The sequence below is a fragment of the Capsicum annuum genome, chromosome 9 (assembly GCF_002878395.1).
Source record: "Capsicum annuum cultivar UCD-10X-F1 chromosome 9, UCD10Xv1.1, whole genome shotgun sequence".
NCBI lineage: Eukaryota > Viridiplantae > Streptophyta > Magnoliopsida > Solanales > Solanaceae > Capsicum > Capsicum annuum.
This window is the reverse complement of record NC_061119.1, coordinates 92542101-92559431: the sequence shown is the minus strand read 5'-3', so window position 1 is coordinate 92559431 and position 17331 is coordinate 92542101.

The following is a 17331-nucleotide window of genomic DNA, read 5'->3' as shown; positions in this document are numbered from 1 at the left end:
TATGATTTTGCTTGAATTTTTCTTATTGCTACTGTTCCAAGTAATAAATAATTGCTATTTGAGTTGACTTAAAATCTCAGCAATTCAAAACCCTAAAGTTTTAATTTACTTGACATGTTTCGAAAGAATCAAATAAGTAATGTTATTTTCTCAAAGTTTTGATCACATGACATTTGTATTTCATATGTCTATATATAATGCATGTAATGAATTTGATTCTTGATTGAAGTTGCATGATAACCTAGAGCTTTTGAACATTTGTAAAGCCGCCAAGTACATATTAATATATTCAAAGCACTGTCCCATCTCTTCTGCTGTTTGGAATTATAATAAACTAGAGAACTTTTTAGCGCGTTATTGAGCTTTTTTAAATTTATAATATAATTTTTTTCAGTTTTCTAAATACTATAATAATCACAGTGTATTTCATTAGTTTGTATTTTTTTTAAAAAATGATAATTTACAAAACAAAATATAATGATAATTATAATGTTAATTTATATGTGTATTTTGAATTTGAGGATATTGATCGCTTAATGATATGTTCATTCATATTTTCAATTGAAAAAAAGCAAAGATCAAAAATTCATGATTACTTATATTCTTGTTATTTTATATATATTCTTATGAATCCTAAATAATTTTCAATCATAATTAATTTTCACAATTTTTAAATCATAGATTGTTATCAAGTAGAAGTGAAATGATAATAGAAGTTATTATGTAGGAAAACTAATAATTTTGGTGTTATGATACATTATTGTAGATTATCACATGAATAGCTAAATATAACACATAGATTAGTCATTATTATCTTTTTATCTCCCATCTTTAGCACATTATTACACATTAATAAAATTAATTAAGAGAAAAAGAAAAGATTACAACAACATATCTTTATTAATGTGTAATAATGTGCTAAAGATGGGAGATAAAAAGATAATAATGACTAATCTATGTGTTATATTTAGCTATATTGTCTTCACAAATTCTTAATTTTGTAGGTTGCATGAGTATATATATATATATATAGTTCATAACCAGTTGAAGAAAATTTGTTAACATATAATATATAGATAAAATAAATTAGTTAGTTAAAATAACTTAAATACACAAAAAGAAAAAGTATTATTCACATAAAAATTCAAATAATTTTTCCTTCGTCTTTCTTGAATAAATAATTTAGATAATTATTAATATAATATCAAGTTCTATGTTTAATATTTATAATATTTTTATTACAATTATACTAACCAAAGTAACTATTAGAAAAAAAAAAAGTAATTCGATCTATACATGATTCTATGAATTATTCTTTTGATCGTAACTAATAATCAAAATTTATTATTTCTTGAGTGTTCACAAGTATTGTAATCACATTTTTTTTCTAGATGATTTTAATGCGAGTAGGCTAATTTATTTGAGCAGGTGGTAACCCTGGTCACCTGAAAATTTTGAATAACATCTCATAAGATAAAACAATTGAGTTAGACCATTTCTTTTAACATGTACTTTGATGCGGATCTACTTTTTACTATTACTATTACTTTTTGGGCCGAAGGTCTATCGGGAATAGGTTCTCTATCTCACATTTTAAGTAGTGGTATGGACTGAATACATTTACCCTCTCAAGACCCCACTTGGTAGGACTATACTGAGTATATTGTTGTTGTTGTATCTTTGATAAAAAGTGATGCAAAATTAATACTATCCATAATATAAATATATAAGTATACTTAAAAAAATGTGACCAAACACAAAAGATGCAAAGAAATATCCTGAAAATGAAAATTTTATCTGAAAATGAAAATTTTTTCTGAAAATGAAATTTTTCTTACTTTTATTTTGTCCTTTTCTTTCACACTTTGATTTATTCACAAGTTATATGGTGATGGAGAAGAGAAAGGATAATCTTGAATGAAAAATTTTATGAAACAAACTATGAATTTATATAGGTAAAATATGGGAATATCATAAGGTGTCACAATTTTATAAATTAAATTTTGGGGGTATGAAGACTAAAAGGTTGGATTTATTGATATTATCAAGAGTAAAATTGAAGATGTGAGTTATAAATAATTATCTTTATTAAAGACATGTAATATAAAAATAAAAAAATATTCAAATATAAAGAAAAAATAACTAAAAAATGCCAAAAAAATAATAGTAAGATAATAAATGGCAGCCCGTAACTCCCTATTTTTACTACATAAAAAACTTCATGGAACAACTCACCTTGAGAGTTGGGCTAGTCTCAGGCCATGAATCTTTAGTGGCCCTCTATTTCTAAAATAAAATTTGGATAAATATATATCTCTAACTAAAAAAGAATACAATTTTGTTCGAATTTGAAAGTTTAATAAGTGAAACTTCAAGATGATTCCGAATTGCAACGTTTAGGATCAAATCCAGAAGTTTAAATTTTTATTAATTTAAATTTCAGAAACAATTCATGAAGTTCAATAGTTTTGTTGATTCAAACACCAAAAACAATTCATGAGATTTGATGTTTTTAAAAAATAATGTCACTGTATTCCGGCTGTGAGAGTTGACTTGCGAAGCAACCTGCCGTAAAACTTAGCCGACAGTCCTAGCCAGCCATTTATTACAAATCAGTGTAAACTTTTTAAGCGCCAAAATTCAGAAATTTTCGTGGAGTTTAAAATAACTATCACAAACGAAATATATTCTTTAGTTATAATATCTCTTTTGAATTTAAAGATATCTCCTTCAGGTTTCAACTTGTAATGCCATCTAAAATTTAATTAGCAATTCTAAAAGAAACTATATATCCATTACTTTTCATATTTCAGATGTGCAAGTTACGTATTTACTTTCAAAATGTGATTATTTGTGTTGTTCAAGCTTAAATACACAAACTAATTAGAATCATACGAATGGAATTAAACAGTGAGCATTATGTATACATGTATAACTATATCTAATAAGGGAACACAAAATTAAAAATCCAAAGTCAGAAGCATAAAACAAACTCTTCATCTAGCAGCCCCATCCTATCTAATGGCTAATATCAAAATAACAATAAATCCAAAGAAGACGGGGGAACGGAAAGTAAGAAAACAAAGAACAGCTCCAAAAGATGGAGACATGATTTACAAGAAAAACTACGCATCTATAATACTATGAACCTATAGGGCATACTATTATCAGTCTGATAAGGTAAATGTATACAAGGACCGCCGAAAGTTACTTGATGCAAGCAACAACTGGAATAACAACTTTGTTAAGCATAACTTGATATGGTGATGGAGAAGAAAAAGGATAACCTTGAATGAAATTTTCATGAAACAAACTATAAATTTGTATAGGTAAAATAGAGGAATACCATAAGGTGTCATAAACTTATTAATTAAATTTTGGGGTTATGAAGATTAAAAGGTTGAATTTATTGATATTATTAAGAGTATAATTGAAGGTGTGAGTTATAAATAATTATCTTTATTAAAGACATTAAATATAAAAAGGAGAAAAATATTCAAATATAAGGAAAAAAATGGCCAAAAAAATCACAAAAAAGATAAATAGTATTGGATGCCTCTAAGACATGCCACATAGGATTGTCTTAGAGTCTCCTTTATATATGTACTAGTGAACTCAATCACGCTTCGCGTGATCATAAATTCAATTTTTTTAAAGATGCTTTGTACATCTGTGAAACTATTCTCTTTATTTTTCTTATGAATGTAAAGTTTGATTTTAATAGATTGAATTTTTATGTGAATATCTACATATACAAAATATATGATTATTTATTTATTTATTAGATATCTAATTGTGTTATGTAATTTAATATGGAATATTTCTTAATATTTGAACCTATTTTAGACAAAACATAAGGAGAAAATCTTTGTATTACCCTCTCATAATGTATAAAAACTTTTAATAATTTTCTATATCTCTGATTCTACTAAAATATCTATATTATGATTTTGTCAATTCTTATTTTAATAATTGATTTTTTTATTTTTCTAACTAAATTAAATTTATACAATAAATTTACTGACATTTTTTAAAATTGTACAAAACACAGCAAGAATTGTGACACATCACCTACTTAATGTGTAACGTTACCATATAGAGAGAGATAGATATAACGTTAGATATAGTAAATACAATATAAATAATTTTGGTTATTAAACTCAGTGTAAAAAAATAGCTCATTATTGATTCTTTTTCTTTCCTTTACTTTAGATTTCATGGAATGCTCCTATTCTGATTGAATCGGATTTATAAACATGAGTTATACATAAAATTATAATAACTAATTTGCATCTAAATGAAAATACAAACTTGCTATATTAAAAATTCAAACTAAATAAGTTACATAGAGAAAACATACAATACACACATCTTTTTTAGCATTTTTATCATAAGAAAATAAATGAGAATAAAATACAGAATCAGTGCACAATATATGCTTATTATTTTCAATTTGTTTGTTATTTTTTTCTAAAGTAAAAACAAATATACATATATATATATATATATATATATAATTGAGTTTTCACAAATATATATATATATTTTTGCATATTTAACATGATTAAGAGAGTTTAAAGAGTGATTTTTGATTTTTTTCTTAAATAACACATAAATGAGAAAAATATAATAGCATTGATGATGAAAGGAATTTAATATGACTATCCTTAATGTTGTGTATAATGTTAAGGTGCACTTTTAGTCTTTTAAAATTTAAAAATGTTAAGGTGAACTTTTAGTCCTTTTTGTGATTATTTTGATCATTTTTTAATATTTCTTTTCTTACCAAAAAAAATAAATTAAAAAATTATCAAAATAATCTCAAAAAAAATAAATAGCAATAGAGATCATAGAGGAGTGTCACATCACCTCCTCTATGTTTCTCCTATATATATATATATATATATATATATATATATATATATATATATTGATTATGTGTATGTAGCTACTTTTTTGTGTTTAAAGAGCTAGTTACTTTTTCGTATTCTTTTTATTTAAATTACTAAAATGAATTATAATCTTTCAATGAATTAAATTAAATTTAAAGGGTGAGAATTTAATGGGTATACAGGAGGTTGAACTTTTGATTGACATTTTACTAATTTAGTTTTGAACTTTATATGTTATTACTTTTAGAATAATATAAATATGAAATATGAGATATAGACATTAATTATGAGAATGTTGTCTAATAAAAGTAGCGAGCAATTATAGAAGTGATATAATTTATTTATTTTTATTTGCTAAAAAGTTACTAATAATTTTATTCTCAAATCTCTAGTGTGATTGATAAGATTTAGAAAAAAAAAATTACCTATGCTGAAATCTTTAAACAAAATTCAAAAATCAAAGTAAAACATTTATGGAACCTCTGCTTGAAACAATTATAACACCACATGATATGTAAAAACTTTTTCTTTATTATACATAATAGGTTAGATAACATAATACATAATTAAACTGTTAAATAATAGACTAATGATTTACATGTATATATATATATCCAATCTTACATGTTTTATTAATTTATCAAAATCGCATTATTAAAATAAATAATGAAAAGGAATTAATTATTAAAAAAAAGAAATAATGAATGAAAGTTGAAGAGAAAACCTTTGAAACATCAAGCTCATCAACCTGAAAAAAAAGACATACCTATCATCTTATCATACAAAATGTGAAAAAATAAACAAAGCAATATAATAATAAGGAGAGAAAATGATCAATAAATAGAAAATAAAAAATTATACATACAAATACAAAAAATATATAAGATGATGAAACACAAAAGTGTAGTGGACTAACATTTTCTGTCCAATTTATAAAGGCACAAGTTGTGTACATAAAAAGTTGTGAATGAATGTGATTAATGATAGAGATTAAGAGGATTAACAATTACGAAGTGGAAAATGATACGTTGTAACATCTGAAAATGTATTTTGTCTAGTTTAATTGTCATAATTGATTTTGTTTTAATTAGAAAAAGCACGTGAAATCAAATAGCAAACAAATATTAGTTTTGGAAGGATTAAATGATAACAATTTTATTGACTTTTCATTTTCTAGTACTATTCATGAATAAGAGTGTTAAGGAGTGATTTTTATTTGTTTTTACATAGCACATAAATAAGAAAATTTTAATAGCATTGACGATGATAGAAATTTAATATGACAATCTTTAATGTTGTGTATAATGTTAAGATGAATTTTTAATCTTTTAAAATAAAAAATAGTCAAAAAAATACAAAAAAGATAAATAGCAATGGAGATCATAGAAAGGTACCATATCACCTCTTCTATGTTTCTCCTTTATATATATATATATATAGATTGATATGAATGAGAGATAAGTAGGCTCTGCCTATTCTCTTATCGTATGCAATTTATTATTATTATGGTTAAGGAATTAATGTTTTAACAAAAAATATGTAGGCTCAATCAATTTCTTTGTTGTGTGGTTTTTTTCGATTAACTCGAGATACTTTGTATATCGGTTTGCCTTTGATGTAGGCTCTGCCTATTTGATCCGTTTTGGCATTTAGATAATTAACATTTTGTTTAAGTTAATTACCAAAGTTAAACACTTTGAGATGTCATTTTTGATAGGCACAACATTCTTAGTATATGATAAAGAAAACTAAATTCTTTAATCATATAAAGTTAGGTGATTAAGATATAATAATGACATTTAATAAAATTTAATTATCTTATAAAAAAAGTAGCCTTTTCCACAGTGAGGTAACTAGTTTGGTTAGATTAATTGAAATAGATAGTAAATCTTTCAATTTTAAAATTATCCTGTGCCCACATGCGTTGATTATTTTTCTTATTTTATTTGATTAACTAGTCTAATAAAATTAAGTAATTCTATGCATGGATTGCAACCTCATCTATAGTATTTTTGTCATGGTGGATTTCTTTCTTAGTCAATAAATGTCTGGAATCTTAGGTTACAATCTCTGCCCATAGAAAAGTTTAGAATTTACTAAAGAATCGGTATTTACACGATTCACTTTGATGGTTATGTATTTCATAGCTTGCGTATGTGCATTATTGGTTTGCTGTTCAAACAATTTCTATTGCAATATTTAACGAAAATGCTCAAATTTCAATGTTGTCTTGTGACAACTTTACTTAATGGAAGGAGGAAGTCCTTCTCACTTAAGAATGCTCAGACTTGAATCTGACATTTAGTGTGCACGAACCGCTAAGTTCACAGAATCAAGTACGCTAAAGACTAAGTTTCTTATGAGCAGTGGGAGCGATCTAATCACTTGATCTTAAATGCTCATAAAAGCTCATATAAGCCAAAGCATTAAAGGTTCTATACTTGACAATGACAAGGTTAAAACTTACTGCAATTGATGAACAATTTGTAAGTTCTAATAAGGCATTGACCATCACCCTTATGAATAGGCTCTCAAGTAAGACATTTGATAAAAGTCGTACAATGTGCAAGCACATTATGAAATGAGAGATATTTCTGCTAAACTTAAGCTCCTTGAGGTTGATATGTTTGCAATTTCTTATGCATTTTATTCTCAACTCTCTTTCTGTAGAATATGATCCGTTTATGATATCTTACCATTCACACAAAGATAAATGGTCAGTTAATGAACTCTTGATTATGTGTGTTCAAGAAGAAGAGAAGTTGAACATGAAATACCTGAAAGTGTTAATTTGGTGACTCATGATAAGAGAAATGCAAAGAAGAGCAAAAGTGTTCCTATAAAGTAGAAAGATAATCTTGACAAAGACTCTTGAAGGGACACATGAAGAAAGATTGCTTAAAATACAAGATATGATTTACGAAGAAATATAATTTTACCTTTGTATATTATGAATCTAACTTTATTGACGTTTCTACTAATACATGGTGAATTGATTCTAATTCCACAAGTTGTATTGTCAAAATCATGCAAAATTTTTCAACTCGAAATAAGCCAATAGGAAGTGAACAAAATGTTTATCCTGATAATAGAGCGACATCATATGTGGAAGATGAGGGGACTTCTAGGCTCATTTTAAAAGATGATTTTTAATTAAATTTAAAAAATACTTTAACTCCCTCCATTCTATTTTATATGTCGTCTTTTGACCGAATACAGAGTTTAAGAAATAAATGATTACTTTATAAAATTTATAAAATTACTCCTTTAAAGTGACTTTTATGTTCACTTTTTGGTTGTCTTTTTTAATTAAGTTTGACCCAGTAAGGATAAAATGAGAATGATGCCATTAAATAATTTTCAAATAAGATAATATAAAATTTTTTTTAGGACGGACGAAAAAAAGAAAGCATGTCACACAAATTTAGACGGAGAAAGTATATTCCATTGTATTCAATAACTGATTATGATTTCAATTTTTATTTGCCTACAATTAAACTTTTGAAAGGAAATAAAGTTACTTCTTTTGAAAATTTGTATAGAAAATTATTTAAACTTGAGCTAGCCCCCACGGCTGGATGTTAGGTCTTAACTCTACATGATAAAGAAATTAACACTAAGAGATATATTATCAATGAGAACTCATTAACTCTTTGGCACAAGAGAATGGGCACATCTCTATTGATAGAAACAAAATGTTAGTTAATGATAGAGTTCTTGAAGCTCTTGATTTTTTTGATTTTGGGATTTGTGTAGATTGCACAAAGGATAAGCAGATCAACAAATTCACTAAAAGTGCCAATAAGAGTTCTCAACTGCTTGAAATCATATATACAGATACTTGTGGACCTTTTTCTACCCCTTTCTTGAATGGTGAGAGATATTTTATCTCATTTATTAATGACTATTCATGATATATGTATCTCTATTTGCTGAAGCACTTGATGCTTTTTAAGTTTTTAAGACAGAAATAGAGAAATAAATTAAAGCTCAGATCAAAATTGTAAGGTCTGATATGTTTGAAAAATATTATGATAAGTACACAGAAAAAAGACAAATTAAAGGTTTATTTACTGAGTTACTTGAAAAAGAAGGTATTATTGCTCATTATACCATGCCAGGAACACTACAACAAAATGATGTGATATAAAGAAGGAACCATACAATTGCTCATTTTAGTATGCCAAGAATACCACAACAAAACAATGTGATAGAAAGAACGAACCAAATATTAATGGTTATTGCAAGAAGCGTGATTAGCAGATCAAATTTATATTTATTCTTATATAGTGAAGCCTTAAAATGTATATTTTAAATAGGTTTCCATCCAAGATTTTCCCCATGACGCCTTTTGAGTTATGAAAGTAATAGAAAACTAATTTAAGCCATTTAAACATTTAGAGATGTCCAACTGAGGTGAGGATTTATAATCCGAATTTAAAAAGTTGGGATAAAAGATAATAAGCATTTTCCTTATAGGTTATGCGGTTAAAAGATTTAAATTTTGTTGTTCTTTTCATTCTCCTAAAATCGTGAGACTAGAAATGCTAAATATTTTGAGGAATATGAAGTAAGTTGTAATACCCCGATCGTTTCTTAAGCCTAAATCCATCTTTTGAGTGAATATGGATGACTTTCAAAGTGATTTTTATTTATCTCATGTTGTATTTCCCTAAATTCTACTCTCTATAATGTGGAGAATTGGATAAGCTTTCCATCGACATAAGATTCACCCTAATCAGACACTCGGTGAGGAAGTTAGAGCCATTTTGTAATTCCTCGAGACTCTAACCAATAGTGCAACCATGAATCAAGATCTTGAGAAATAAATTATAGTGCTTTGGTTGTTTTATAATCAAGGATGGTGTGTATTAAGGCCTTAAAGATGTCCTAACTATTGGGCGAATGAAAACATTCGTTACCGATTGAGTTCTTGGGAAGGATATTGGTATAGTCAAGTTCAAACAAGAATATCTCTCATTATACTTGAAATTTTTGAGCTCATGACCTATCAAAAGATAGATAATAAAATTATCTTTTCAACGATACCAATTTTGCGAAAATCGGATATCGGAGCAAAGAGTTATGCCTATTTTACTTAAACATGATCAAGCTGGAAAATGGTGACGACGGTTCTGACGGGCTGTCACGTTTCTGACGCCATTTTTGATGACGTCGTCAGCCATAGGCAGAAAATAAAAAATTCGACCCTTTTGTGACGACATTTCGTGATGGCCTATCACGGGTCTGACGGCCTATCACGGATGTCGTCAGTCATTTTTTTCAGCAATTAAGGGGCATTTTTAAAAGGGTATTTTGGTCTTTTCCACCCATTTTGACCCTCTATATATATTCGAGTAAAGAAGAAAACTTTATTCTTCTTCCATTTCATCAAGAATACTAGGATTTCTCTCTAAAATATCCAATCCAAATTTTCCAAGAACATCAAGAATCCAACCATAGATTTTATAAATTGGTTCAAGATCAAGGTACCCAAGTCAAAAGCATCAAGAACCCTAACTCAAGAAGTGAAAAAGGAGTCTATAACAAGTTTCTTCATTCAAATCCATAATCAAGGTATGTGGGGTTTGAACAAGAACACTTCTTTCGTTCTTGTGCCCAAAGATTTAATTTCTACTATTGAAATCCATGATTTTGCAAAGTGGGTTTACACCCAAATTACTTTATCAATGATTTATGATATTTGAGCTATTCAATATCGATACACATGACCATTTCATCATTTTATTTCTTAAATTGAGAACTTATGCCATGAGTTGAATATTATTATTATGAGTTGATGATTTTCGAATTATTTGAGATAAGAGTCATGATTCAAGCTTTTCTATGAGAATTTTTATTATTGACTATATATATATATATTGATATTTGAGCTCGAGAGTCAAGAATGAGTTCTATGATGTTTTCTTGAAGTTTTTGATACATGATTATTTTACAACTTCCAAATTATGACTTGATATTTAATATTGTGAATTTCATGTTCTACCATGAGTTAGTATTTCAAGTGCTTTCAAGACATGTGTCAAGCTTTAAGCTTCCTTATGTCAAATTGGATTATTGAGTACATTGATTCATAAGATTGAGTTGTTATAATGAGTCTTGATATTTCCTTAAAGTTATTAATGTTGCCATGACTAAATGAATTGATACATCTTGTTGTTGAGAAAGATTGTTTGATTTTGAGTCGAGTTAGGAATCCACAGTTGTATATGATTTACTGATGAAATATATATTTATATTTTGGTCTTTATGATGGACCCACAAATTGATATTGATTAAGGTGGATTTCCTAATACGTTCTGAGCTGAGTCTGGGAGGAGTATTTAGCACCGAGCGGGAAATGTGGTATTTCCCCAAAACTACGTGCCACCGTAGGATTGATATTGATAATTGTGGGCCAGAGGCCGAGTGTGGGATTGTGATTGAGAAATTGAGGTTGTACTCCTTGGCAAGAGTACGACACCCCCGCCAATTTGGGGTTCTCTCCTTAGGAGGGAAAAACATTGGAATCTATGCGGCTCACATGGTGTAGTTATGTCGGTTATAAGAAACTCCCAAGTCCATAAGAGTTCAAGTTTCATGAGTTACCGAGTCACTCTAAGTCATGACTTAAAGAGTTTGAGTTAAGTATAATGATTTATGAGTTTATAATGCTTGTATTACTATTGATGATATACAAGGAATATATTTTAGTTAATTCAAGCGAATAAAGTTGTTATCGTCAGCATGCATGATTTTCATAATCATTTATAATGTTGCATTGCACCCCTACATACTCAGTACATTCCTTAAAGTATTGACCCCTGTATATTTCTATATGCTACGGTGCCTTATAATGTAGGTATAAGTTATAGCGTAGATACCGTATTCAGTCAGTTCGCAACTTCCATGTAACGCCCCGAAAATGGGTCCTGGAGCGTCACACGGTGCTTGAGGCTACGAGTAGCCCCAAGCTAACCCTTTGAGCCATTTTCATTTAGTTCAACACAAATCAATGGGGTTTCCATAAATAACCCTCAAATGTCAACAGAGTAATCATCATCCAAGAATAAAAGAATTTCAGAAAGATAACAAAATACGACTTATTAGTCAACTCCCAACATCTATACTAGTCTGACAAGCCTCTAAGAAAATCAATAAAACCCGCGAGCCATTGAGACATGCCCCAACTGACTCATACTCAGTTATCAAATGTAAACAATTCCATGAAACCAACGTCAGACATCAAGTTCTCGGAACATGAGGACTCACCACAACAAAGGATATAGAACAGCGTGCTCGAAGAATCACTGTCGAACCTGGAACTCAGCACCTGAATCTACATTCTGAGAAAATGCAGCCCACATCTGAAGATGTGGGTCAGTACCATGGAAAGGAACCGAGTATATGGGGGTGAATGGAGTTGTATAAACATCATAATCATACATATTTATAAGAAATATGCAGGATGTATGAAAGACTCACGTAGCCCGAATAAAATCATCATAATCATGAGAGGATGAAGTTAGTACAATAACACATGTGAGTCATCATATAATTTGTCAATCACTTTTAGTTCATCAAGAATATCAATTCTCATAATGTAAATATCATTTAAATCTTTCGAAAGAATAACTTTCAAAATTCCACTTTCAAATCACTTCACCATTCACCATAGACACAAGGAAACACACATACGCTGGGAGATCCTATAGCCGACATAAACCATGTGAGCTACATGGAGTCCAACGTACAATCCACATTGGGGAGAGCCGTCCTATCCTTACCATCGAAGTAGGATTATCGATATCAAATCCACACAAACTAGTGATTACTATATAAATCAGCCTCAGGCTCACTCCTACGGGGGCATGTAGTTTTAGGGAAGTAAGGTCGCTTTATACCTCCCACTCGGTGCTAAAGATTTCTCTCAAATTTAGCTCAGATCATTTCAAAGACAATCCACAATAAAACAATTTCAGTAATATATAAAGATACATCGGGAGCCATCATGCTTCCCATCTATCAAAATCAACCACGTTGTGGATTTGTTTCACACTCGAGTTCAAAATAACTCCATTAAGACCAAAAGGTCAAATCATTCAAAATATCTCAAATATTCAACATCAACGTGCTTATAACAGACACTTTCTAAAAAAAAAACACAATTTCCAATGGGGATTCACAACCCAAATATCAAAATCATGATAAATATCGTTCAAGATTCATGCTTTATATATCCACACAGGTAAATTCATCTTTCAAAGTCATAAACATCAAGATTTCATAATAATCATCATAAGATATGGGTTCATACTTCAAATTCATAAAAAATAAAATAAAAATCATGCCTTTGTAAAGAAAATTACTTTTGGGCACAAGAACGAAAGAGAGTTCTTATTGAAAACCCCCACATACCTTGAATGATGAACTTTAGATCGATACTCATTTTTGAGATGTTAATCGTGCCTTTGAATGATGGTTCTTGGATTTCTTGAACTAGGAACTTGAAATCTTGAATAAATTTGCAGAATTAATGGTGAACTTTGGAGGTTCTTGAAGTTAGATGTAGGAGCTTAGGATTTTCTTTTTGAGGGAATTTGATGAAATATAACATATAATGCTTCTAATAGGCTTTAATATAGGGTTTGGATGGATTTTGGGTGAGGGAGAATGTCCAAAACGCCCCTAAAAATCAAATAATTCTCGAATCTGTCCTTTGGTGGACTGTTTTGATAGTCTGAAGTAGATCAACCATAACGTTTTACTTCGATATCCAAATTGGATGAAACCAATTTCATTAGAAAGATGACTCTCATATCTTTCCGTTGATATATAATATCTCACCCAGATCATTGTGTACGAGGAGTTATGATCGTTTGAAGTTGACCCAAAAATTTTCTTTTGATAGGCTGAAGTAGATCGACTATAACCTTTTGCTCCAATAGAAAAATTGGATGAAACTAGTTTCATTGGAAAGAGGACTCGCAGATCTTTCTGTTGATATATAGTAGATCACCCATATCATTATGTACAAGGAGTTATGATCATTTAAAGCTGGAGCAAAAATACGCCAGGCCTCAGTACTTTTTCCTGCACGTTTTACTGTTCAATACTATTCATGGTTCGATCGGAATGTTCATAACTTGTCGCTCGGGTGTCTGTTTTGGATGATCCACATATCGTTGGAAATCTTATTCGATAATATACACAATGGTGGGTCATAATCTAAGACATTCCGCACGAAAAATTTATAATTAATTCTAGAAGATAGAACCCAACACGTTTACGCACAAACTTTCAACAAAAAATTTCCTGGGGTATTACATCATCCCTCCCTTTGTAAACATTCATCCTCGAATGACGCTAGACATGCCAAGATTAGATAGGGAATAGAGCATACAGCTGAAATCATTCGTTAGACTCATCACCACATCGTTTCTCACTCCAATACAACATCGAATGCATAAATTCAAGAAACTACAGCTGAACACAAAATAAATGACAGCTGAACTGCTGCAACTTTTATCAAAAGTGCATGATTTAGGATAGAAAGGTACCTTCGGCTTGATCGGAGTTCGCAAAAAATAGGTGCGGGTACTTGGATCGCATATCCGCCTCAGTTTCCCCAGTTGCACCCTCAACAGATTGGTTTCGCCACAACACCTTGACTAAGGGAACTTCTTTGTTCCTTAGTCTTCGAACACTGAAATCAAGAATCTCAACAGGAATCTCATTAAAAGAAAGATTTTCTTGAATGTCAGTACTCATAGAGGAATCCACTACCACAACATTGCTAATATGCTTTCTAAGCATGGAAACATGGAATATTGGATGAACAGAGGACAACTCGGAAGGCAAATCGACCTCATAAGCTACCTTACCAACATGGCTAAGAATTTTGTAAGGACCAACATAACGGGGACTAAGCTTCCCCTTTTTTCCGAATCTCTTCACCCACCTCATGGGTGAAATTTTCAGATACACTAGGTCACCAACTGACGACTCTGTGCAGTTTTCAACCTTTCCCTAATCAACTTAACTTTTTCCATAGCCTCAAATATTGAATCTGGACCACTCACAACAGTTTCAACCACCTCGAACCAACCTATAGGTGATCTACACTTCCTCCCATATAGGGCTTCAAACGGAGCCATGCCAATACTAGATTGGAAACTATTATTGTAAGCAAACTCTATCAATGGTAAGTGATCATCCTAACTTCCCTTAAAGTCAAGTGCACAAGCTCTCAATATATCCTCTAAGGTCTGGATGGTCCGCTCAGCCTGACCATCGGTCTGCGGATAAAAAGCAGAACTCAAAAGCACTTGGGTCCCAAGACCCTTCTAAAAAGCTTTCCAAAATTGCGAAGTGAACTGAGTACCCCTATCCGAAATGATAGACAAGGGAACTCCATGCAGTCTGACTAGCTCTCGGATATACAATCTAGCATAATCCTCAGCAGTATATGAAGTATGAACAGGCAAGAAATGAGCAGACTTAGTCAACCTATCAACCACAACCCAAATGGAATCATGATGGCATCGGGAAGGAGGTAAACCAATCAGGAAGTCCATATTTATCTCTTCCCACTTCCAGGTGGGAATATTAAACTCTTGCATCATACCACCAGGTCTTTGGTGTTCAACCTTAACCTATTGGCATGTTGCACACTTAGCTACAAACGCTGCTATATCTTTCTTCATGCCACTCCACCAATAGATTTCCCCCAAGTCTTGGTACATCTTGGTGGCACCAGGATGAATAGAATATTGCCCCCCGTGCGCTTCAACCATAATCCTCTATCTCCGATCATCAACATTCGGGACACACAATCTACCCTGCAATCTCAACACACTATCTCCCCCTTGGGAGAAAACCTCTACTTTTTGGTCCTTGACTGACTTCTTCAGTCTGACCAAACTAGCATCTAAGTATTGCTTTTCCTTCACTTCCGAAACCAAGGAGGATTCGGAACTACTCTGAATCCCTATACTACCTTCAACAGAGTCAAACAATTTAACCCCCAATCTAGCCAAACGATGTACATCACGATCCAACTCTTTCTTGCCTTCTACCAGATGCGAAACACTACCCATGGACACTCTACTTAGGGCATCCGCCACAATATTGGCCTTGCTCGGATGGTACAACACACTCATATCATAGTCCTTTAACAATTCTAACCATCATCTCTGCCTAAGATTCAATTCTCTCTGGGTAAACACATACTGCAGACTCTTATGATCAGTGAAAACATCAACATGGACACCACACAAATAGTGTCTCCAGATTTTCAAAGCAAACACAACAACAACCAACTCAAGGTCATGGGTGGGGTGATTTTTCTCATGGGGTTTCAACTGTCTAGAAGCATAAGCTATCACCTTACCCTTCTGCATTAATATGCAACCCAACCCAACTCTCGAATCCTCACAGTACACCACAAAACCATCAACACCATCAGGCAAAGTCAAAACAGGGGCTGAAGTGAGTCGAGTCTTAAACTCCTGAAAACTCTTCTCACAAGATTCGGACCATAAGAACTTCACTTTCTTTTGGGTCAACCGAGTTATAGGAGACGCTATAGAGGAGAAACCCTCAACAAAATGGCGGTAATAGCCAGCTAAACCCAAGAAACTTCGGATATCAATCAGAGAAATAGGTTTAGGCCAATTTCTAACAGCTTCGGTCTTTTGGGGATCAACTCTAATACCCTCGGAAGAAATGATATGACCTAGAAAAGCAACTGACCTTAGCCCAAACTCACACTTACTGAACTTGGCAAACAACTTGTGATCTCTAAGGGTTTGTAAGACAGTTCAGAGATGATCAGAATGTTCATCCTCACTACGGGAGTACACCAGTATATCATCGATGAACACTATGACAAACATATCCATATATGGTCTGAACACTCGATTCATGAGGTCCATGAAAGCTGTTGGGGCATTAGTTAACCCGAAAGACATAACAAGAAACTCAAAATGGCCATAACGAGTTCGGAAAGCGGTTTTCGAGATGTCACACTCCCTAACTTTGAGTTGATGATAGCTGGAACGAAGGTCTATCTTTGAAAAATAACTTGCACCTTGCAATTAGTCAAACAAATCATTTATTCTCGGAAGGGGGTACTTATTTTTGACGGTGACTTTAATCAGTTGGCGGTAATCAATGAACATACGTAAAGAGCCATCTCTCTTTCTCACAAACAACATAGGAGCACCCTAAAGAGAAACACTGGGCCTTATGAAACCCTTATCTAGTAGATCTTTGAGTTGCTCTTTCAACTCCTTAAGTTCTGTATAGCCCATATGGTAAGGAGGAATATAAATGGGCTGAGTATCGATAAAAAGATTAATCTCGAACTCTATCTCCCTATCAGGAGGTATCCCTGGGAGATCATCCGAAAAGACATCAGAAAACTCATTGACGACGT